At 37.3% G+C, this 23939-nt stretch overlaps 1 protein-coding gene across 2 annotated transcripts in view; it reads right to left on the bottom strand.

Moving 5' to 3' along the window:
- EPC2 (enhancer of polycomb homolog 2) overlaps positions 1 to 23939 on the bottom strand; it is a 160438-nt gene that overhangs the window by 46898 nt on the left and 89601 nt on the right. The window lies entirely within an intron of this gene.

Genomic DNA, 23939 nt, shown 5'->3' with positions numbered 1-23939 from the left:
TAAAACTCGAATTCATATATAATTTAAAGTTTAATACAACAGTAAAAATAATTAAAAATTAATCTTTATTTTAAAAATAAAGCATAAATTTATGATAAAATGTAAAATATAAAGTAGCAATTATTAAGGAGCTGATATATACCAATGTGGTGGTTTGGTACCACAATGAGAATATACGGAACAAAACCAAGAATTCAGAAATAAATTCATCTACACAGTAGATGATGTAAGTGGCATTTTAAATCAGATTATTAAAAAAAAAAAAAAAAGAAAAAAAAATGGCAGGGGGTTTGCTGGTACAAGACTAGACATCCAAATACAACTGGATTCCTACCTCACTCCTAATACCAAGAAACGATGTATTCGACAAAATTTCGTAATAAAAATATAAAACCCACAAAAGTACTAGAAGAAAATACAGGGTAAAATTTTTTGTATAGGTAGATACAAACTCAGAAGGCATAAACCTGATCAAAAATATATTAATTTGGCTATATAAAAATTAACAAATTCTATACAGAAAATTTAATAAACGAGGTCAAAAGACAAGAAACTGAGAAAAAAAAGTAACTCATAAAAAAAGTAGCTCAGAAACAAAAGACTGATTTTCTTAAAGATCTCTTATAAATTATTAAGGAAAAAACCCAGTAACTCAACTGAAAAATTGGCTAAGGATATAAACAGGAATTTTATGGGAGAAGAAATACCAATGACTTTTAAACATTAATAAAATGCTTAAGCTCATTCATAATTAAATAAATGCAAATATAATAATGAGATCTGTTTCTTCCATCAGCTCAACAAAGGTCAAAATATGGTAATATGCTATTTTCGAACAAATAGGGGAAGGAAGTCCTCCCAAACACTGGAGCAGGAGGTTATAAACTGGTATTTAGTTTAATTAAAAATACATGCTTTTCAACTATCTATATGGGATCAAACTGACAACAGCAACTCCAAAGATCACAGTTGCCCTTAGGTGGAAGTGAGTTTATGTTAACGGTGTGGGGGCAGGGGGAACAATTTGGAAAAGGTGAGAATGGCTGTACAACTGGAAGAATGTACTTAATGTCACTAGATGGTACATGTAGAAACTGTTGAATTGCTATGTATATTCTCAACTACAACAAAAAAATACAATTAAAAATATATATATGCTCTTCGATTTGGCAATTCTAATTCTAGGAATTTATTCTACAGACATACAGAGACAAAGATACACGCAAGGATAATTTTTGTGACATTGTTTAAAGAAGCAAAAAAATGTTAAATAAGCAATGTATGGGGGATTAATTAAATAAATGAGGTTTATACATAAACGGAATACACTGAAGCCCTGAAAAAGAATGACATCATACTGATAATGTAATGAAACCTATCCCAAAGAATATTAAGTGCAAAAAGCTCAAGTGCAGAACAGTGTATATAGTGCACTAAGACTTGTTTTTAAAAAGGGCAAAGATTACATACACATACATGTAAGTGCACAGAATATTTTAGAAGAATACACAAGGAACCGGCAATAGTTGTCCACTTCAGGATAAGGGGACCGTGTTCCTTTAATAATTAATTCTTAAAATATAAATAAAAATGGGGGAAAAAATACTGCAATTTATGTGCTGAAATCACATGATGAGATCTAGTGCCAGGCAATCAAAGAGGTAGCAGTTACTAACAGGATGGTTATTTAATTTTTGTCTATCAAAGTGTAAATGAATAGTCTATATTCATGTCTTGTAAAATGTCCTGTTATTCTCAGATTCAGCACGACATTCTTAAAGGTAGTTCATAACACACTAATGAGCTGTGTATATCTGTACCATTTTAGTAAAATCAGCCCCCTACTACAGACATAATGATGGACTTAAAATATTTAAAGGCAAAAATAACTGATTATAAAGCCAATGATTATATCTCAAAAATCTGTACTCCGGTTGATTAAAAAAACTACACCACTGTATAAGAATAACAAAAATAATACATTATTAACACTTATACACTTATATAGCATTTATGGGCCAGGCACTGCTCACTTACTATGGACCAGGCAGTGTCCCAAGTGCTTTATACATACTAATTTTCACAAGCACCCTATGTGGTAGGTAGTATTTTATCTCTCAACAAATTTTAAATTTGAAGGCTTAAATTTTTTAAATCGCATTTAACTTGTATCACATACTACACAATAAAGTTAATCGAAGGAGTTATAGCTATATGTGAACTAATCACACAAATTTTAAAAAGCTGATTCTTTTAAATTATTACTGAAAATAATTTATTTCTTCCTTATTTGTATGCATTGTTTTTATCACATGATTATTAATAATTCACAATTAATCTTTTAAAAAGTCAATCAAATCTGTATCAAACTCAATTAAGAAATGATGTAGATCCCAAAACTCTACTGATTTCTAAAATTTACTCTTCCTTCCACAAAGGATGTTGTATTTGTAAAAGCACATAAACGACAGTGCGACGATCTGCCTTTAGTCACAGTCTAACAACAGACAGTCAATAAAACCAGGTAGTTCATACAACTAAAAGACTTTTCAGAGAAAGAGAGACTTTAAAAGTATTGAGTTAGCCCAATATATGAATTTCTATGTTAATAAGTTTCAAAAGTTCAAGGGCAAGGTATAAGTTTTACATGACCATCTTTCACACACCTACATAATCTTACTCACCTCTCGTTCCTCCATCTCCTATCTGCTCTATCTTCTTATTCTATTCTTATAAAAGCCAGCACCCCAGCTTGTGAGGCAGGGGAAGGGGCAAGAAAAGCTGGGAAATAGTTTAGAAAAATTAACAGTGAGAATTTATAGGAGATGTGACAATGTGTTAAATCAGAACCAGGGCAAAGACTTGCACTACAACTGTAAGTATTCTACTATTACCATTTCTCTTTTCATTCAAGAACTATACAAAGAGTATCATTATAAATTTAATGACCCTTAAATCATTATAGATTCCCTCCAACCCCTAAAGTGTTTTATCTGTACCTCTTTTTACCTCATATTATAATTATCATCTCTTCTGCCAGACAAAAAAGACAAATCCCTTAAAAGCAGTGATCATTTTACTCGTACTTGTATACCCCCTGCACAGCACTTAAGGAAAAGAGAGTGGATACTAAAAGCTGAGTAAAAATAGCATTAAAAAACATATACATACATGAATAGATTCTCTGAAGCTACAAACAGAATGCTTTCTGTAAGTTTACTGGCACTTCATTTTTGAAATCCAGAAAGCTTTTTTCTATTAAAAAAAAAAAATCTTACACGGAGTGGGTTATTTCACAGGCAGTACACCAAATAAAACATCCTCTTCTCCCCAAAAAAGAGGGGAAGAGGCAGGCAGTAGAGATGACAATGACTTGGTGTAGCTGATCAACAGAATGAACAAGTTATTAAGGACATGTGTCTGTGTGTATGTGTAGATGATTTCCTGTGGTAAGGTTAACTGAGCAATAAAAGAGAAACAATGAGGGAACTTAAGAGTGTGCATGATTAATATGAGAAAGAAAAAGGAAACAGAAGGAAAGTAGAATATAAAGTTCTCTCTACTAGCCTCCAGGCAGCCAACATTGCACAGATGCACCAGCTTCTGTGTAGGTAGGAAAGTGAGTATAACCTACAGTTTGCATACATAGTGACATTCACAAATTGACTGGTAATAAAAAACAAACCCGCTACTGTTGAGTTGATTCCAACTCATAGTGACCCTATAGGACAGAGGAGCACTAACTGCCCCACAGGATTTCCAAGGAACGCCTGGTGGTTTCGAACTGCCGACCTTTTGGTTAGCAGGCATAGCTCTTCACCATTACACCACCAGCTTAGAAAATATACAGTCCATCTAAAATTAGCTATTAAAGCAATATTAATTCTAGTTAAAAGTACCCTTCGAAGTTCCTTAAAGTCCCTACAGTGCCATTTACTTGGCCACATTCACATACGACTAATAGGCACAGCCAACTAATAGAAGGAAAAAACACAGAATCCAGCAGAAGAAATAATAAAAGAAAATTTCCCACAACCAAAAAATGGGAAGAAGTTTTTGGATTAAAAAGGGTTTACAAAGTGCGGTGCAAAATGAGTGGCAAACAATTCAAAGCTGCACATATGCACGGACTGGCTGCTGAGACTTTGATATTATGCCTATTACATAATGTATGTTAAGGGGAAACATTTACTACCCACGTTTCCACTCCACTCTCCAGGAGGGAAAAGTATAAGAAAAACACCTTCACCTTCTCTCCATCCCTTCGTTCTCTCCTCAGCCAAAGAAGTGAATTGAACTGACTGGTGAACTTTAGAGGAGGACCTGATTGATCCAATACCTTTGGGGTGCATATTTTCTCTTGGATCTTCCTTCCTTTGGATGGGCTGTATTTTATCTGTCCTCTACTGTGTGGTAAGCACAGGGACAGAATCTGCTCCTGTAGGATGAGATCTGCTCTGTCAATGACTAGCCAACAGAAAGTAAGTGTGTTTAATTTAGGGGTTAAATATTAGAAAGTCCTTCTAATACCACTTTTATTAGTAATAAATCTGAAATTTTGTATGTCTATTTCTCAATTAGTTTCAAAATAGAAAAGGAGAAAGAATCTTATTTTTTGGTCACCTACAGCCCCAACATTGTAAACTATACTTAACAATTTATTTTATAAGTGGCTATACTTTTTAGACTCCAGAATATTCAACTTTTATACATTGGTCTCCATCAGATAGCTCCTAGGACTATATATATTCAACACTCAGAGTTTATTTCATTCATCCTCTTTCTCCAGTTATTTATAAAACTGGGATGCAACAGCACATGTGGCACAAGCATTATCTAACACTGAATGTAAACCAATTGAAAGATTCTCTAAATTCAAGGCTTTGCAATAATAAAAATTATTAATTACTGTGCCTGCCTGTTCCTGGGCCCTGCTCAGCCATATCTGACATCATGTGATATTCCATCCCACAAGGAACTATATCAGAGATGAGCAACTGACCCTCGAACAGTCAAACCACAGGTGAGCAGTGACCTATGAAATGGTCCAGTGCTTAAAGCATATCTGGGTCAGATTCCCTATCAGAAATTTGAACAGAGAGACAACCTTAGTTAAATAAGGCAGAATAAATAAGTATTTATTTCTCCTCCTGGAATCCCATTACAACAAAGCAAAGGAATTCTATCAGGCTCCCGCCAAATGGCAAAAATCCTCAGAGGTAAAGAGAATGAGCAGATGGAAATTATCAATCAAATATTCAGATTAGCAGACAAGAGAAAGCTGAAATGTAAAATGTCTTGGGGTTGAGGGTGAAGACAACAAGCAACAGGAAACTCCTTCTTCCCATCCTAAGTGCTGAGAAATAAACAGGTACTCTCTGGAAAGGTGAAGAGGGGCACTTCTGGAAATAGGAAGCCAGGTTGAAAACCTTTACGTGGATAATTAGCCCCTTACCTCATCCAGGGTAGCTAGGCAACTACCTTTCTCAAGAAATGGTAAAAGACTGAAGGGCTAACGTGGAAAGGTTGATCCACAGCCTACAGACTCTGGAGCAGTAGGTATGCAGAGGGCAAGTATAAGGCTCAGTACCAAAGAAGCAAGTACATTATGTGAAAGTTTACATATTGAACCATAAAACCTCCCACCACTGCCATTCCCTACCCAGTCCCCATTCTCCAGTTTAACTGTAACAACCATCAGCAATGAGATGGAAGAATTTCTCTGTGGAAAAAAATCTCCAAAAAAATACCAACCGATAACTATCACAGCTCAAATATAAACGGGCCGTAAAGTAATCCAGATATTTGAGAAAAGACAGAGAATAAAACAAAACAAAAAGAACTCACAGGAAACAAAAACAATGCAAGAGGAAGACAAAAAAAATTTCCTGAGAGACAGGTATTGAATCGATGAAACAAGAACAGAAACAGGATAACATATAAAAGGAATACACGGATGACAAAAAATTAACTGTTTAAGAGCAAAATATAAAGAATAACATTAGAAGCAACACTGAACATCAGAAGACAATGTTCAAAATCCTGAAGGATGAAGATTTCCAACCTGAAATCCTTTACTCAAATTATCAATCAAGTATGAAGTTAGAATAAAAATTTCAGACACGGAAGACCTCAAAAAAAAATCCACCTTCTGTGCGCCCTTTCTGAGGAAGCCACTAGAAGGCGTGCTCCACTAGAATGAAGGAGTGAATTCAAAGGAAGAAAGCATGGAATCCAGGAAACTGGCCAACATGAAAGGAGCATGGTAATTCCCAAGACGACGGGCGACAACCACACAGCAAACACATGAGCGACCAGTCCAGAGTACCGCAGAAAAATGAATGGCTCCAGAAAAAATGTCCAAGAAGAAATGAAACTGATAAATCAGTTGAATGATTGAACATATTAAGAGAGTTATACTTCTGCTGGAGAGTTTGGGTGAATTAATGAAAGGTAGTTTTTTAGCAAATATAAAGAAAATTATCTCCTTTGAAAATGAATACCTAAATAAGAAAATGTAATCACGTAACACTGGCTCAGCTGTTAATATTTACATAATGATAATATACACTGAAAGCTGATTTAACAAAATAAGTATAGTAGAAAAATGGGGCAGGGAAAGTGTGTTGAGTAGAGAAGAAAAAGAAGTGAGAAAATAAAATTATCTCAAACAGTAAAAAGTCCAGAGAAAACATTTAAAAAGTTCTTAAAAAGTAATAAAAGCCCATTATTTAGAAATATAAAGATAAAAAAAAAAAGTAAAGGATTTGAATTTGAAGTTGCAGGCTCTGGGAGTGTGGAGACTGCCCTTTTTAGGAAAAAAAAATTAAACCTAATGATATAGGTATTTATTTGATAAAAATATAATGAGCAAAATAAAAACTAAAAAACAAAACACTATGACAGTAAGAAAGTTAATGATGGTAGCAGAGATGACAAGACGCCATTTATTACAACATGGCCATGGAAGACCACAGCTGAATAGCAGGAACTAGGAAGAAAAATGAAATGTTAAGAATTCCAGTTCACAAGTATCCTAACAATTTTAAATCCTTATAGTAAGTCTACTTTTTTTTTTTTTAAACTTTAGTTATTGAGTGATATCCAACACTGAAATCAAAAGTGCCTATTTAAAACATGTCACCCTTTGCAAGTAAGTTTCCATGAGGGTCAATAATGTTTATTTCAAGGTTTTTATGGGTTCTCTAACACAGAACTTCCTTTTTTCTTTGATTTGTTTGCAGCCCTAAACATTTCCAGTTAGTTTTAAGAAGCTTAATAAAATCTTAATAAAAGGCAGCTGTTGCTTGTAAGTACTATAAATTACTATTATTTATTTATAACAATGGTTACTATTTATACAGTTCCTACTATTCCTAAATGTATGTTTTACATACATTTCCTCTAAACCTCACAAAACCATGAAATTAACGTATTTGTATCTTCATTTTGCGTACACAGAAATGTAATTAATTTGCATCAGGTCACGTTAAACAGAATTGGAACCTAGGTTTGTTGGATCCAAAGCCCATACTATTTTCCCTGTACTCCACATTGCCTAAAAGGAGTACACGTTCATATCTCCTCCTACGCTCTCTGTTGTTTTTGTTTGTCTTTTGTTGTATACCAAAACAAAAAACCCATTGCTGTAGAGTCGATTACAAGTCACAGCGACCCTACAAGACAGAGTAGAACGGCCCACAAAGTTACCAGGGAGCAGCCGGTGGATTCAAACTGCTGGCCTTTTTGGTTAGCTGCGGCAGCACTTGACCACTACGCCGCAAGGGTTCTGCTGTATAGAAATTTTAAATTTTAATAAATCTCTTTTATAGTTTCTGCTTTTTGACTGAACAATTGTTCACCTTTAGGTCATAAAGGTATCTTCACGTATTTTCTTATAAAAAGATAAAGATTTGCTATTCATATTTATTCTTTTTTTTCCATATGGATAACAACTGCCTTGCACTATTTATTAAATATTTCTATCCTTTCCCCACTGATCTGTAATGCCTCTTTGATCATATATTAAATTTCCATAAGCATGTGTTTTTAGCCTTTTTTTCCTGTTCCATTGGTTTATTTATTGATTTTTGACTAAAGGATTATATTCCAAGTCACAAATTTTAAGAAAGAGTTAACTATAAAGGAGAAGGAAAGAACAGAATGGGAGGGGCCGGGGATAGCAACTAGGCTTCTTTGACTATACCTCATTTTATAGATATGACTTTGGAACCATGTAAATATTTTACATAATTATGAAGCAAAATAAAATTCTGAAAAGAAACTCCTAAAAATAAAAGCTAAATAGAACAAACAAACTCATTTATTCATTTGGCTTCTATTTCAAGTATCTTTAAAATACAGTAAAGTGACTATACGTTTCTAGTAGAATATAGCCTAAAGATAAAAAGCAGAAACTAATCAATCAACAAACAATAAAACCTTAGCCTGTTTTCGGTAATTATATTGTTGGTGGAAGTGTCGGCATAATGATTGTAAGATTGTTGTGTATGTCATGTGGGATAACACATATGGCCATTATGTGTATGTTGCTGAGAACTAATAAGTTAGACGTGGAAGACAGCTGTAGGTATATTACGTTAACTTAAACCTTGTTAATCTTGAACTTGAGTAAGAAATGTTAGTATGAACTCATATTTTCTTTAAAGATTTAAAAGTAGGTATTTCCCATCTCAGGACCATGAAAAAAACTCGGAAACAAACGGTCAACCCATTAATAATGAGTACCCCTAGTGCCCAAATGGTAGTCTCTAAATATGATTTCCCACTAAAAGGAATTAGGGTTTGCTGGAAAATGACTGATTTCAGATCTGGGGCAGAAAATGTACAATGTGAGCATGGAACATCTCACCTTCCTTGCTTTCTGGTAGAGTCATGTCAAAAGGACTCAGGAGTTAACCAGAAAAATGAGTGAATCTGAGTATCAATAATAATGCAACGCATTGAAACACAAGAAAAATATATGTAAACCCATGATTCATAATGATTCTAAAACAAATACCCTCATACTCACTCACCTTTGGAGGGTACTAAGAAACTAATCCCCATCAGACATAAAGTACATAATTTTTGGTTGTCTTTCCTTTTGTGATGTTAGCAACTATTAATGATCACTGCCTTGCTTGATCCTATTCACTAGGGATTGCAAAATAGTGACATTTTTTCATTCCTTCTTCATTTGCTTTAGCTGAACTACTTCAATAAAGAGAAGCTTCCCCCCGGCCCCAACTATTTAGAGACCCTGGCGTACAGTTCCTAGAAAAGGCAGAATAAGTGCTTGATTCCTGATTAATTAAGAGTCTTAAGAAACTTACTAACCAACTGCAACATACTAAGTTTTCCGGATCCCAGTTCAAAACAATTCTGAGTTCTTGTGTGAGTCAAACTGCTCTATTTCCTCGATCTCAATTCAAAACAACCAACACTTTTTTTTTTTTTTAAAAAGAAGAGCTAAAAGAGTTCACATTTATAGGACAGACAAGAAATGTGTACATGGACTAAATACTTGATATTAAAGAAATGCTGTTTTTTCTTTTAAAGAGTGGTTATGATAACGGTATTGTGATTATGTTGAAAAAGGGAGGTCCTCGTCCTTTAGAGCTATACAATGAAATATTCCCAGAGAAAATGATGTTGGATTGACCACAAAATCACGGGGGTGGGAGAAATAGGTGCACGTATAAAGGAAGAATATTGGTCATGTGTTTGTAATTACTGAAATTGAGTAATGAGTACATGGGATTTCATTACATTATTCTTTCTGCTTTTTTTATTGTGGTAAAATATACCAGCTGTTGAACTGATTCCAACTCAGCAATCCCATGTGTGTCAGAGTAGAACTGTGCTACATAGGGTTATATTTTTCTTTTTTAAATTGTTGTAAATATATATAACAACACAACACTTGCCAGTTCAACACTTTTCAGGTATACAATTTGCACAGGGTTTTCAAAGACTGATTTTTCAGATGTAGATTGCCAGGCCTTTCTTCCAAGGCACCTCTAAGTGAACCTGGACCTCCAACCTTTTGGTCAGTAGTTAAGCACATTAACTGTTCGCACCACTCAGGGAATCCATGGTAAAACATACTTTTAATAATTTTTAAGTGCACAATTCACGGCATTAAGTACATTCACAATGTTCAATAACCACCACTATTGTCTATTTCCAGAACACTTTCATTATCCCAAACAAACTATACCCATTAAGCAGTAACTCCCCATTCTCCCTGCCCTGTAGCCCCTAGTAACCACTATTCTACTTTCTCTATAAATTTGCCAATTCTAGACATCTAAGTGAAATCATATATTTGTCACTTGTCCTTTTTGTTTGACTTCTTTCACTTAGCATGTTTTAAAGGTTCATCCCAGTTGTGACATGTATCAGAATTTCATTCCTTTTTATGGCTGGATAATATTCTACTTTGTATGTGTACCACATTTTGCTTATCCATTCATCTGTTGATGGGCACGTGGGTTGTTTCCACCTTTTAGCTACTATGAACAGTGGCATACTACTATGACCATAGCTACTATGAGTCCCAGCTTTTGGAAATGTTCCAAAACAAAAGTTTTTAAAAAGTAAGTATCTAGAATATATAAAGAACCTCTTCAAAAAAATCACTAAGAAAATCGCTCAAAGAAAAATGAACGAAAGCCTGAGGCAGCTCACATAAAAAGGTATTTAACCTCATTTGTTATCTGTAAAAGATAAATCAACAACTATCATTTTATACAATCAGATTGAGAAAAATCATAAAGTTTAACAATTACAAGTGTTGGTAAAAACATGAGAAAACAAGAACTCTGGAGGCGGGGCCAAGATGGCAGAGTAGCCAAACGCTTCCGGTGACCCTTCGTAAAACAAAGACCCAAAAAACAAGTGAAATGATTATATTTATGACAAGCTACGAGCCCTGAACATCAAAGGCAAAGTAAGAAAACGGACTGAGTGGCAGGGGGAGGGAGAGATGGTTCAGAAGCAGAGAGGGGTTGCAGGGCCTAAATTGCGGGCATCCCTCAGTCACCATTCCTGGGAATGGCTGCGGCAGGATGGTGGTAGCTTTCAGCCGCAGTTTCCTCAGGGAGACACGGCCAGCCACACAGCCTACTCACACCTCCGGAACCAGAGAAGATCGGCGCTCTCAGCAAAAGCTAAGTACTTGCATGTATTTTACCGCACCCCCTGCCAAGCCAGCTTCAGTGGCTGTTGATTTCCCCGGGCCTGAGATAGGTCCTGCTGAGTGCCCTGAGCCATTCTCTCCGCCTTGGAGAAGGAATAAATTTACAATTGGGGAAAAGATAATTTGTAGCTCCACTAACCTGGGGACAGGACAGAAGTGGCTCTTGTCCAAGCATAAATGGTCATGGACTCTAAATAACTTTCCCTCCTGCACAGACCTGTGTCAAACTATTTCAGAAGAACAGGACCTGGTTGGCAGACTGCAACTGTTTCACCACTGCAGTGGAGAGATGGGTATTTGATGGTTGACACTGCTTTGCCTATTAAACAGGGTCCTCACTTAACCACATCAGGAGCTGAAGAACTGGTGGTGCCACTCAGGTCACCCAGCCACCCATGACAGAGGTCCAAGGATAACTGATAACTCCCAGTCCTTACAATCAAAAGCATTGGGTGCCCATGGTCCATCTGGTGAACCCACCCACCAGTGCGCTCTAGGGAAAAGGGACATGCTTTCCTCACAGGCACTTGGGGGATGGTTGTCAGCCCCGTGCCTTGTTCAGAGCGTGACACCCTGCTGCAACCAGAAACCTGTACCTACACTAATCACCCCTGCCTCTCTAAGACTGTAGGACAGAGCCTGTATCACACACTTGATGACCAGCTACCTGGACACTTGAGCTGAATCCAAACAAGTGAATGGACTCCTAGGTTGATATACCTGATAATAGCTCTAGCCATCCGGTGACAGGACGTCAAAGCTTCAAAGCCAAAAATAATCAAGCTAGCCTACTCAAGCCACCTATGGGCATATCAAAACCAAACAAAGCAAGAAGCTAGGATACAGTAAGCAAACATAAAATAAATTACTACAATAATTTATAGATGGCTGGGGGACAACAATCAATATCAAATCACATAAAGCAGCAGACCACGATCACGTCAACGAGCTCTCAAAACAAAGAAGCAAGGGATCTTCTGGATGAAGTTGCCTTCCTGGAATTACCAGATGCAGACTACAAAAGATTAATATACAGAACTCTTCAGGACATCAGAAGGAGATCAGGCAGTATGCAGAACAAGCCAAGGAATATACAAATAAAGCAGTTCAAAAAATTAAAAAGGTTATTCAAGAACATAATGAAAAATTCCAAAAGCTGCAAGAATCCATAAAGAGACAGCAATCAGAAATTCAGAAGATTGATAATAAAATCACAGAATCAGACAACTCCATAGATACTCAGAGGAGCAGAACTGAGGAAGTGGAAGGCAGAATTGGTGACTCTGAAGATAAAGCACTTGGTACCAATATATTTGAAGAAAAATAAGATAGAAGAATTAAAAAAAAGGAAGAAACCCTAAGAATCATGTGGGACTATATCAAGAGAAATAACCTATGAGTGATTGGAGTACTAGGACAGGGAGGGATAACAGAAAATACAGAGAGAATCGTTGAAGATTTGTTGGCAGAAAACTTCCCTGACATCGTGAAACATGAGAAGATATCTATCAAGGTGCTCATCAAATTCCACATAAGGTAGATCTTAAAAGAAAGTCACCAAGACACTTTATAATCAAACTTGCCAAACCAGAGATAAAGAGAATTTTAAGAGCAGCTAGGGATAAATTTTTATTTTTTTTAGGGATAAATAAAAAGTCACCTACAGAGTAGAGTAAATAAGAATGAACTCAGAGTACTCAGCAGAAACCATGCAGGCAAAAAGGCAATGGGATGATTTTACATAAAATTGCCAGCCAAGAATCATACATCCAGCAAAACTGTCTCTCAAATATGAAGGCAAAATTAGCACATTTCCAGATAAAGAGAAGCTTAGGGAATTTGTAAAAACCGAACCAAAACTAACCGAAATACTAAAGGGAGCTCTCTGGTTAGAAAATCAATAACATCAGATATCAACCCAAGACTAGAACGCTGGACAGAACAATCAGATGTCAACCCAGATAGAGAAATCACAAAAATAAATCAAGATTAAAAAACACTCAAAACAGGGAACAGCGATGTTATTACGTAAAAGAAGACAACATTAAAATAATAAACAGGGAATAAGAAATGTAGTACAGATCTTTCACATGGAGAGGAAGACAAGGCAATATAAAGAAATAAAAGTTAGGTTTAAACTTAGAAAAATAGGGGTAAATACTAAGGTAACCACAAAGGAGACTAACAATCCTACTTATGAAAATAAAATACAAGAAAACAAGAGAGACTCCCAGAAACAAAATCAACAATGAATAAGAGGAAAAGACAATATATAAACAACTTGGCACAAAAAATTAAGCGGGAAAAAGAAACTGTCAACAACACACATAAAAAGACATCAAAACTCATACCTGCCCGTCATACCTGCCCGTAATTATGCTGAATGCAAATAGACTAAATATACCAATAAAGAGACAGGGAGTTGCAGAATGGATTAAAAAACACGATCCATCTATACGCTGCCCGTAAGAGACACACACAAACTAAAACTCAAAGGATGGAAAAAAATAAATCAAGCAAACAACAATCAGAAAAGAGCAGGGGTGACAATATTAATTTCTGCAAAAATAGACTTTGAAGTTAAATCCACCACAAAGGATAAGGAAGGACATTATATAATAATTAAAGGGACAATATACCTTGAGCATAAAATCATATTATATATTTATGCACCCAATGACAGGGCTGCAAGATACATGAAACAAACTAATAGCATTGAAAAGTGACATCGAGTGTCACAATTACAGTAGGAGACTTCAACACACCACTTTCAGTGAAGGACAGAACATCCACAAAGAAGCTCAATAAAGAGATGGAAGGTCTAAATGCCACAATCAATCAACCAACTTTACCTCATAGACATATACAACACTGTACCCAATACCAGCCAAGTATACTTTCTTTTCTGGTGCACATGGAACATTCTCCATAATAGATCACATATTAGGTCATAAAGCAAGCCTTAGCAGAATCCAAAACATCAAAATATTACAAAGCATCTTCTCTGACCATAAGGCCATAACAATAGAAATCAGTAACAGAAAAAGTAGGGCAAAGAAATCAAACACTTGGAAACGGAACAATACCATGCTTGAAAATGACTGGGTAACTGAAGACATTAAGGATGGAATAAAGAAATTCATAAACTCCAATGAGAATGAAAACACTTCCTATCAGAACCTTTGGGACACAGCAAAAGCAGTGCTCAGAGGTCAATATATATCCATAAATGCACACACACAAAAAGAAGGGCCAGAGGCGGAGCCAAGATGGCGGACTAGGCAGACGCTACCTCGGATCCCTCTTACAACAAAGACACGGAAAAACAAGTGAATCGATCACATACATAACAATCTACGAACCCTGAACAACAAACACAGATTTAGAGACGGAGAACGAACTAATACGGGGAAGCAGCGATTGTTTCCAGAGCCTGGAGCCAGCATACCAGTCAGGTACGGCACAAGCACAGAGACCTGCTCCACCCCCCTGAACTAACCCCGGGAGGGGGACTAGCCGGTTCCACGGGCGGCGTGGGACGCAGCCGTTAGGAGAAGTCCCCGGGAGGCAGTGACTGATCTTGGAGCAGAAAGAGTAGCATCCGAGCCGGGGAACCGTCCCACAGGGATTTGGACTGCACGCAGGTACGCCATAAACACGGAGAGTTGCTCCACCCCCTGAACTAACCCCGGGAAGGTGACCATCCGGGTCGTGCGGGCGGCGTGGGACGCAGCCGGTAGGAGAAGTCCCCGGGAGGCAGCGACTGGTATTGGAGCGGGGAGAACAGCGTTCCAGCCGGGACACTCGGTCGCGGCACAAGCACGGGGAGCTACTCCACCCATCTGAACTAACCCCGGGAGGGGGCCCACCTGGTTCACGGGGGCGGCACGGCCACGCGGCTGGAGGGACGAGAAGTCCCCGGGAGGCAGCGACTGATTTTGGAGTCGAGAGTGCACCGTCCCAGTAGGGGAGCCTTGACGCTGGGCGTGGGGCTGGAAGCGGAGGATCTGACCGTGACTCCAGCGGGCCAGACCCCCCGGGGGCAATCTCCACACAGACAGCACACATAGGCGACGCGCCCGCGGGAATCTCAGATATAAGAGTCATTCCAAGCAAGACAAGCAACTCTGGCTATATTCTGAGGTGCTACTCTCCTATCTCTCTGTTCCCTCCCCCACCCTCCCCAGGCGGCTTCATTAACATCTGAATAGCCTGAGCCAGAGGGAGAACTCTGATAGGGATCTGACTGCAGTTTTTTTTTAGCGGATTTTCTGGAAAAACTAGTTTCCCAGTGATGGCTCGGAGACAACAATCCATATCAAACCACTTAAAGAAGCAGACCGTGACAGCTTCTCCAACTCCCCAAACAAAAGAATCAAAATCTTTCCCAAATGAAGATACAATTTTGGAATTATCAGATACAGAATATAAAAAACTAATTTACAGAATGCTTAATGATATCACAAATGAAATTAGGATATCTGCAGAAAAAGCCAAGGAACACACTGATAAAACTGTTGAAGAACTCAAAAAGATTATTCAAGAACATAGTGGAAAAATTAATAAGTTGCAAGAATCCATAGAGAGACAACATGTAGAAATCCAAAAGATTAACAATAAAATAACAGAATTAGACAACACACTAGGAAGTCAGAGGAGCAGACTCGAGCAATTAGAATGCAGACTGGGACATCTGGAGGACCAGGGAATCAACACCAACATAGCTGAAAAAAAATCAGATAAAAGAATTAAAAAAAATGAAGAAACCCTAAGAATTATGTGGGACTCTATCAAGAAGGATAACCTGCGGGTGATTGGAGTCCCAGAACAGGGAGGGGGGACAGAAAACACAGAGAAAATAGTTGAAGAACTTCTGACAGAAAACTTCCCTGACATCATGAAAGACGAAAGGATATCTATCCAAGATGCTCATCGAACCCCATTTAAGATTGATCCAAAAAGAAAAACACCAAGACATATTATCATCAAACTCACCAAAACCAAAGATAAACAGAAAATTTTAAAAGCAGCCAGGGAGAAAAGAAAGGTTTCCTTCAAGGGAGAATCAATAAGAATATGTTCTGACTACTCAGCAGAAACCATGCAGGCAAGAAGGGAATGGGACGACATATACAGAACACTGAAGGAGAAGAACTGCCAACCAAGGATCATATATCCAGCAAAACTCTCTCTGAAATATGAAGGCGAAATTAAGATATTTACAGACAAACACAAGTTTAGAGAATTTGCAAAAACCAAACCAAAGCTACAAGAAATACTAAAGGATATTGTTTGGTCAGAGAACCAATAATATCAGATATCAGCACAACACAAGGTCACAAAACAGAACGTCCTGATATCAACTCAAATAGGGAAATCACAAAAACAAACAAATTAAGATTAATTAAAAAAAAAATACACATAACAGGGAATCATGGAAGTCAATAGGTAAAAGATCACAATAATCAAAAAGAGGGACTAAATACAGGAGGCATTGAACTGCCATATGGAGAGTGATACAAGGCGATATAGAACAATACAAGTTAGGTTTTTACTTAGAAAAATAGGGGTATATAATGAGGTAACCACAAAAAGGTATAACAACTCTATAACTCAAGACAAAAACCAAGAAAAACGTAACGACTCAACTAACATAAAGTCAAACACTATGAAAGTGAGGATCTCACAATTTACTAAGAAAAACGCCTCAGCACAAAAAAGTATGTGGAAAAATGAAATTGTCAACAACACACATAAAAAGGCATGAAAATGACAGCACTAAAAACTTATTTATCTATAATTACCCTGAATGTAAATGGACTAAATGCACCAATAAAGAGACAGAGAGTCACAGACTGGATAAAGAAACACGATCCATCTATATGCTGCCTACAAGAGACACACCTTAGACTTAGAGACACAAACAAACTAAAACTCAAAGGATGGAAAAAAGTATATCAAGCAAACAATAAGCAAAAAAGAAGAGGAGTAGCAATATTAATTTCTGACAAAATAGACTTTAGACTTAAATCCACCACAAAGGATAAAGAAGGACACTATATAATGATAAAAGGGACAATTGATCAGGAAGACATAACCATATTAAATATTTACGCACCCAATGACAGGGCTGCAAGATTTATAAATCAAATTTTAACAGAACTGAAAAGCGAGATAGATACCTCCACAATTATAGTAGGAGACTTCAACACACCCCTTTCGGAGAAGGACAGGACATCCAGTAAGAAGCTCAACAGAGACACGGAAGATCTAATTACAACAATCAACCAACTTGACCTCATTGACTTATACAGAACTCTCCACCCAACTGCTGCAAAATATACTTTTTTTTCTAGCGCACATGGAACATTCTCTAGAATAGACCACATATTAGGTCATAAAACAAACCTTTGCAGAGTCCAAAACATCGAAATATTACAAAGCATCTTCTCAGACCACAAGGCAATAAAACTAGAGATCAATAACAGAAGAACGAGGGAAAAGAAATCAAATACTTGGAAAATGAACAATACCCTCCTGAAAAAAGACTGGGTTATAGAAGACATCAAGGAGGGAATAAGAAAATTCATAGAAAGCAACGAGAATGAAAATACTTCCTATCAAAACCTCTGGGACACAGCAAAAGCAGTGCTCAGAGGTCAATTTATATCAATAAATGCACACATACAAAAAGAAGAAAGAGCCAAAATCAGAGAACTGTCCCTACAACTTGAACAAATAGAAAGTGAGCAACAAAAGAATCCATCAGGCACCCGAAGAAAACAAATAATAAAAATTAGAGCTGAACTAAATGAATTAGAGAACAGAAAAACAATTGAAAGAATTAACAAAGCCAAAAGCTGGTTCTTTGAAAAAATTAACAAAATTGATAAACCATTGGCTAGACTGACTAAAGAAATACAGGAAAGGAAACAAATAACCCGAATAAGAAATGAGAAGGACCACATCACAACAGAACCAAATGAAATTAAAAGAATCATTTCAGATTATTATGAAAAATTGTACTCTAACAAATTTGAAAACCTAGAAGAAATGGATGAATTCCTTGAAAAACACTACCTACCTAAACTAACACATTCAGAAGCAGAACAACTAAATAGACCCATAACAAAAAAAGAGATTGAAACGGTAATCAAAAAACTCCCAACAAAAAAAAGTCCTGGCCCGGACGGCTTCACTGCAGAGTTCTACCAAATTTTCAGAGAAGAGTTAACACCACTACTACTAAAGGTATTCCAAAGCATAGAAAATGACGGAATACTACCCAACTCATTCTATGAAGCCACCATCTCCCTGATACCAAAACCAGGTAAAGACATTACAAAAAAAGAAAATTATAGACCTATATCCCTCATGAACATTGATGCAAAAATCCTCAACAAAATTCTAGCCAATAGAATCCAACAACACATCAAAAAAATAATTCACCCTGATCAAGTGGGATTTATACCAGGTATGCAAGGCTGGTTTAATATCAGAAAAACCATTAATGTAATCCATCACATAAATAAAACAAAAGACAAAAACCACATGATCTTATCAATTGATGCAGAAAAGGCATTTGACAAAGTCCAACACCCATTTATGATAAAAACTCTTACCAAAATAGGAATTGAAGGAAAATTCCTCAACATAATAAAGGGCATCTATGCAAAGCCAACAGCCAATATCACTCTAAATGGAGAGAACCTGAAAGCATTTCCCTTGAGAACGGGAACCAGACAAGGATGCCCTTTATCACCGCTCTTATTCAACATCGTGTTGGAAGTCTTAGCCAGGGCAATCAGGCTAGACAAAGAAATAAAAGGTATCCGGATTGGCAAGGAAGAAGTAAAGTTATCACTATTTGCAGATGACATGATTATATACACAGAAAACCCTAAGGAATCCTCCAGAAAACTACTGAAACTAATAGAAGAGTTTGGCAGAGTCTCAGGTTATAAAATAAACATACAAAAATCACTTGGATTCCTCTACATCAACAAAAAGAACACCGAAGAGGAAATAACCAAATCAATACCATTCACGGTAGCCCCCAAGAAGATAAGATACTTAGGAATAAATCTTACCAAGGATGTAAAAGACCTATACAAAGAAAACTACAAAGCTCTACTACAAGAAATTCAAAAGGACATACTTAAGTGGAAAAACATACCTTGCTCATGGATAGGAAGACTTAACATAGTAAAAATGTCTATTCTACCAAAAGCCATCTATACATTTAACGCACTTCCGATCCAAATTCCAATGTCATATTTTAAGGGGATAGAGAAACAAATCACCAATTTCATATGGAAGGGAAAGAAGCCCCGGATAAGCAAAGCACTACTGAAAAAGAAGAAGAAAGTGGGAGGCCTCACCTTACCTGACTTCAGAACCTATTATACAGCCACAGTAGTCAAAACAGCCTGGTATTGGTACAACAACAGACTCATAGACCAATGGAACAGAATTGAGAACCCAGACATAGATCCATCCACGTATGAGCAGCTGATATTTGACAAAGGACCAGTGTCAATTAACTGGGGAAAAGACAGCCTTTTTAACAAATGGTGCTGGCATAACTGGATATCCATTTGCAAAAAAATGAAACAGGACCCATACCTCACACCATGCACAAAAACTAACTCCAAGTGGATCAAAGACCTAAACATAAAGACTAAAACGATAAAGATCATGGAAGAAAAAATTGGGACAACCCTAGGAGCCCTAATACAAGGTATAAACAGAATACAAAACATTACCAAAAATGATGAAGAGAAACCCGATAACTGGGAGCTCCTAAAAATCAAACACCTATGCTCATCTAAAGACTTCACCAAAAGAGTAAAAAGACCACCTACAGATTGGGAAAGAATTTTCAGCTATGACATCTCCGACCAGCGCCTGATCTCTAAAATCTACATGATTCTGTCAAAACTCAACCACAAAAAGACAAACAACCCAATCAAGAAGTGGGCAAAGGATATGAACACACATTTCTCTAAAGAAGATATTCAGGCAGCCAACAGATACATGAGAAAATGCTCTCGATCATTAGCCATTAGAGAAATGCAAATTAAAACTACGATGAGATTCCATCTCACACCAGCAAGGCTGGCATTAATCCAAAAAACACAAAATAATAAATGTTGGAGAGGCTGCGGAGAGATTGGAACTCTCATACACTGCTGGTGGGAATGTAAAATGGTACAACCACTTTGGAAATCTATCTGGCGTTATCTTAAACAGTTAGAAATAGAACTACCATACAACCCAGAAATCCCACTCCTAGGAATATACCCTAGAGATACAAGAGCCTTCATACAAACAGATATATGCACACCCATGTTTATTGCAGCTCTGTTTACAATAGCAAAAAGTTGGAAGCAACCAAGGTGTCCATCAACGGATGAATGGGTAAATAAATTGTGGTATATTCACACAATGGAATACTACGCATCGATAAAGAACAGTGACGAATCTCTGAAACATTTCATAACATGGAGGAACCTGGAAGGCATTATGCTGAGCGAAATGAGTCAGAGGCAAAAGGACAAATACTGTATAAGACCACTATTATAAGATCTTGAGAAATAGTAAACCTGAGAAGAACACATACTTTTGTGGTTACGAGGGGGGGAGGGAGGGAGGGTGGGAGAGGGTTTTTTATTGATTAATCAGTAGATAAGAACTGCTTTAGGTGAAGGGAAAGACAACACTCAATACATGGAAGGTCAGCTCAATTGGACTGGACCAAAAGCAAAGAAGTTTCCGGGATAAAATGAATGCTTCAAAGGTCAGCGGAGCAAGCGCGGGGGTCTGGGGAACATGGTTTGCGGGGACTTCTAAGTCAATTGGCAAAATAATTCTATTATGAAATCATTCTGCATCCCACTTTGAAATGTGGCGTCTGGGGTCTTAAATGCTAACAAGCAGCCATCTAAGATGCAGCAATTGGTCTCAACCCACCTGGAGCAAAGGAAAATGAAGAACACCAAGCCCACATGACAACTAAGAGCCCAAGAGACAGAAAGGGCCACATGAACAAGAGACCTACATCATCCTGAGACCAGAAGAACTAGTTGGTGCCCGGCCACAATCGATGACTGCCCTGACAGGGAGCTCAGCAGAGGACCCCAGAGGGAGCAGGAGAGCAGTGGGATGCAGACCCCAAATTCTCATAAGAAGACCAAACTTAATGGTCTGACTGAGACTGGAGGAATCCCGGCGGCCATGCTCTCCAGACCTTCTGTTGACACAGGACAGGAACCATCCCTGAAGACAACTCATCAGACATGAAAGGGACTGGTCAGCGGGTGGGAGAGAGACGCTGATGAAGAGTGAGCTAATTATATCAGGTGTACACTTGAGATTGTGTTGGCAACTCTTGTCTGGAGGGGGGATGGGAGGATAGAGAGAGAGGGAAGCCGGCAAAATTGTCAAGAAAGGAGAGACTGAAAGGGCTGACTCAAGACAGGGAGAGTAAGTGGGAGTAGGGAGTGAGATGTATGTAAACTTATATGTGACAGACTGATTGGATTTGTAAACGTTCACTTGAAGCTTAATAAAAGTTATTATAAAAAAAAAAAAAAAAAAAAAAGAAGGGCCAAAATCAAAGAATTATTCCAACAACTTGAATAGAAAGAGAGCAACAAAAGAAATCCTCAGGCACCAGAAGAAAGCAAATAATAATACCCAGAGCAGAACTAAATGAAATAGAAAACAGAAAAACAACTGAAAGAATTAACAAGACTAAAAGCTGGTTCTTTGAAAAAATTAACAAAATTGATAAACCATTGGCAAAACTGACCAAAAAAAAAAAAAAAAGAGGGAGAGGAAGCAAATAACCTGAATAAGAAATGAGATGGGCGATACTACAACAGGCCCAAATGAAATTAAAAGAATCATATCAGATTACTATGAAAATTCTACTCTAACAAATTTGAAAACCTAGAAGAAATGGATAAATTCCTAAAAACACACTACCTAGTTAAACTAACACAAACAGAGGTAGAACAACTAAATTAACCTGTAACGAAAGAAGAGACTGAAAAGGTAATCAAAATAGTCCAAACAAAAAAAAAACCTCTGGCCCGGATGGCTTCATTGCAGAGCTCTACCAAGCTTTTAGGGAAGAGTTAACACCAATACTACTAAAGGTATTTTGGAGCATAGAAAAGGGCAGAATACGCCCAAATTCATTCTGTGAAGCCAGCATATCCCTGATACCAAAAGCAGGTAAAGGCACCACACACACAAAAAAGAAAATCACAGACCTATATCCCTCATGAACTTAGATGCAAAAATCCTCAACAAAATTCTAGCCAATAGAATTTGACAACATAGCGAAAAAAAAAAAAACTCATTCACCGTGACTAAGCGGGATTCATACTAGGTACGCACGGATGGGAAACCCTGGTGGTATACTGGTTCTGTGCTACAGCTGCTAACCAAGAGGTCAGCAGTTCAAATCTGCCAGGCGCTCCTTGGAAACTCCATGGGACAGCTCTACTCTGTCCTATAGGGTTGCTATGAGTCGGAATCGACTGGACGGCAGTGGGTGGTGGTGGGATGCAGGGTAGTTCAACATTAGAAAAACAATGTAATCCACCACATAAATAAAACAAAAGACAAGAATCACATGATTTTATCAATTGATGCAGAAAACCCATTTGACAAAGTTCAACACCTATTCATGATAAAAACTTTCAGCAAAATAGGAATAGAAGGAAAATTTCTCAACATAATAAAAGCCAACAGCCAACATCACCCTAAATGGAGAGAGCCTGAATGCATTCCCATTGAGATCGGGAACCAGATAAGGATGCCCTTTATCACTGCTCTTATTCAATATTGTGTTGAAGGTCCTAGCCAGAGCAATTAGGCTAGATAAAGAAAAAAAGCCCATCCAGATTGGCAAGGAAAAAGTAAAAGTATCTTTATTTGCAGATGACATGATCATATACACAGAAAACCCTAAGGAATCCTCCAGAAAACTACTGAAACTAATAGAAGAGTTCAGCAGAGTATTGGGAAACAAGAAAAACATACAAAAATCAGCTGGGATCCTCCACAGCAACAAAAAGAATATCGAAGAGGAAATCACCAAATCAATGCCAATTACATTTGCCTCCAAGAAGACAAAATACATAGGAATAAATCTTACCAGAGATGTAAAACACTTATACAAAGAAAATTACAGTACACTTCTGCAAGAAACCAAAAAAGACTTACTTAAGTGGAAAAACGTACCTTGCTCACGGATAGGAAGACTTAACATTATAAAAATGTTTAATCTATCAAAAGCAATCTATACATTTAATGCAATTCCGATCCAACTTCTAAAGACATTCTTTAATGAGATGGAGAAACAAATCACCAACTTCATATGGAAGGGAAAGAGGCCCTGGATAAATAAGGCATTACTGAAAAAGAAGAACAAAGTGGGAGGCCTTACTCTACCTGATTTTAGAACCTATTACACTGCCACAGTAGTCAAAACAGCCTGATACTGGTATAACAACAGATAAATAGACCAATGGAACAGAATTGAGAATCCATACATAAATCCATCCACATATGAGCAGCTGGTATTTGACAAAGGCCCCAAAACTGTTAAATGGGGGAAAAGACAGTCTTTTTAACAAATGGTGCCATCTGCAAAAAAATGAAACAAGACCCGTACTTCACTCCATGCACAAAAATGAGCTCAAAATGGATCAAAGGCCTAAAT

Source organism: Elephas maximus, chromosome 6 (genome assembly GCF_024166365.1).
Source record: "Elephas maximus indicus isolate mEleMax1 chromosome 6, mEleMax1 primary haplotype, whole genome shotgun sequence".
In the NCBI taxonomy this organism is placed as follows: domain Eukaryota; kingdom Metazoa; phylum Chordata; class Mammalia; order Proboscidea; family Elephantidae; genus Elephas; species Elephas maximus.
Note: the sequence above shows the minus strand (reverse complement) of the source record. Positions and strands in the feature narration are given on the sequence as shown.